We start from the raw sequence: 2795 nt of genomic DNA, 5'->3' as shown, positions 1-2795 counted from the left end.
AAAAGTTTCCTCATTGTTTAATTAAAAAAATAAAAAAATCTGAAATAATCTTCATTTGAAATTTAAGTAATTTTTTATTTTAATTTCCATTTGTATGGGAAATAATTTTATACTCTTATATAATGGGCTCAAGAGCTCTTGAAGATAAATACTTTTTGAACCTAATAAGAGTTATTCTCAAATTTAATTAAAATATTTATATACAATATTTATGTGATGAAAACAATATAAAAAATTTGTTAAAATATTTTTATGCCATAAGTTGTTCCCTTTGGGATGAACTCCCCTCTTGTCTTTGTTTTCTTTGTTATGTACTGTCAAATGGAAGTGTTAGAGGATTGAAATGTTTCCCTCCATTGAACCCACTGCCTGAACTATCAACTAGAACTCCCCTCTCATTTATTTTTTTCAACACGCTAGGGTTCAAGACTGAGATTTTCGATCATTTTCTACCTTTGATTACCACAGATGTATCTCCATGTTGGTTATGCTCAAATATTGGTTATGTTTTTAAACACTCTATACATGGTTAGTGATTGGATTTTCTAGGTAAAGAATCTCAGAAGCGTAAGAAACCATGGTGAAATTGCAAGACGAAGCTTATCCATGGAGACACCAATAGGGGTGCCTTGGAAATTCCCTCCATGCAGAAGTTTGTCTCTGGAAACATCAATTATTGGATTTTCATTCACATAATTGATTTCCCACTCAATCATGTGAGTTGCATACATGATGATCTCCACCCCAGGGCCAAACCATTGAGGTGAAGTGTGAAGTGTATAACGATCCTACTTGGGCTTCTGGAGAGGATTCATCTCATGGAGCTTAGCAGTGTGTTTCATATAAGAGATTTCATCCAAGACATACTCCATGATTGTTATGGATTCCATTTGGTTGGGATGGTGCTTCAGCTTGTGATTTAATAGGTCTGTAAACTCGGGCTCCCTATTCATAACTTCACAGAACAGGTCCGAGATTACTTTAGAGAGCATAGCAAGGACATTGGCATTGAAACACATAATGGAAGTCAGTGCTACTCCCACTAAAGTGCCTCCATTGACAATGGCCAAACCACCTTTAGGCTGCAATTCAAAGGGATTTTCCAGACCCACTTTCTTGAGCACTTTGGCTCCGCTCATTTCCATTCCATCTCAGGATTGAACTATGGAATTAGGCCTCTTAGTCAAGAGCCCAACAATAGAACAAAGGGAAACCATATCACCATAAGCAGTTATGGTTCCTCTTAATGGCAACTTTAGTGTAAGCCCAACATTCAAAATCTTCTCCACAATTTCAAGAATCTCCCACCTTATGCCTGAGTAGACCTGCAGAAGAGTATTCATCCAAACTAGCATGGCAACTCGGGTAGTGTCTTCAGATAGAAAATTTTATGGGAATTTCCTAAGAACTCTGGCATTCAAGAAATAGAAAAGTGGCTCTGAAACTAGTAGCTACCCTATAGGTATCTGTCCCCTTGGTCATGTGGGTGAGAACCCAGTTTGAACTCTCATCAACCCTAGATTTGGCGGCCACAACATCCAATTTTACTTTCACTTGTGATCTTCGAGCAACAACAACAAGGTCTGAGATTGTCATAGATTTCCCTTTAATGGAAATCTCCTTGGCTCCCAAATAGGAATCCACCATCACTCTCACTTCTTCAAAATTTCTTCCTTCCATGGCCTTGGCTGCTCGAACCCAGTTCAGTGGATCACTTCCAAGTGAGCCGAAACTTGTGCACAACCCAGTGCTTTTAACTTGAACTTCATTGGCCTGCATCATTTCTACTGCTGCAACCATATTTTCGCCCTTCCCCAAAAGACCCAAATAATACCTAAATAGAGGCATTTTGTTCTTCGCATAAAATATTTGATAATCAATATCAACGTCTTGTTCTTGACTCACTCTGCTACTTTTTGTCTAATTGTTTAAATTTCTCATATAGTTTATCCTAAATGGTTTCTCTGAAGAAGGCCTTACACTTTATCATCATATGTCTTTTGTTGCATAAATTCTTAAACCTATAGATTAAAATGGCTATGAGGAGTTTCAAGAAATGCAGTGGAAGTTAGTCTCAAATGTTATCTTCATCATTTATTCGTGTCAAAGTATGGAGTTGGAACTCGCATTCTCATCTAATGCTTTTAAATTTGATTTGGAATCACAAGTAGGTAGTTGGGTTAGTATTGTATATAAGGAGAGGTCATTGTTGGAAGGCATTTTGTGTGACCAATATTGATAAACTATTTTAAAGGCATACACCTCCATAGTAAAGACCTTTGTACTCATTACAATCATAGAGAAAAGTTTGTTAGTCATATTAATTCTTGAAATATTTTTTGATGATGTCCTTTGTTGTATTGTGGTGGATATAAGAGATTTCTTTTCCCTCAAGTGATCCTTGAATCTCTTATGCAAGGCTACAATGATGGAGATCAATTCCCACAAATTTGGTATTATTATTAATGGAGTCCCCGAGGAATCCTTGTTACAAGTGAGACAATTGTTTCCCTTCCCTTTCGAGCACCTAGACTAAGGAATAGAATATTAGTCAAAAGCTTATTTTTCAATCTAACTAACGTGATTGCATCACCTAATAATATCTTTCAGAGCAGGAATTCGTATAATTCCTAGTACAGGATGATCAAGATCCCCAAAAGTCCCAAATTAATGTAGAACTTTGAAGTTCCATTGCACCTTCTATCCTTGATCCAGGTGGATATTGGTGGCCACCTGCCTATTCCACTTGGACCCCCAACACTATCTCTTTCGGTTTTTTAGTTTCCTTAATTGTA

General features: G+C 36.9%; 1 pseudogene; it reads right to left on the bottom strand.

Annotated features, from left to right (window-relative positions):
• Nucleotides 1–459: 459 nt before the first annotated feature.
• On the bottom strand, nucleotides 460–1800 carry LOC149248315 (phenylalanine ammonia-lyase pseudogene; annotated as a pseudogene).
• Nucleotides 1801–2795: the final 995 nt, after the last annotated feature.

Source organism: Pinus tabuliformis, chromosome 7 (assembly GCF_031772625.1).
Source record: "Pinus tabuliformis cultivar Carrire ecotype Pingquan chromosome 7, CPIR1, whole genome shotgun sequence".
NCBI classification, from domain to species: Eukaryota; Viridiplantae; Streptophyta; class Pinopsida; order Pinales; family Pinaceae; genus Pinus; species Pinus tabuliformis.
This window is presented reverse-complemented; position numbering and strand designations above follow the sequence as displayed.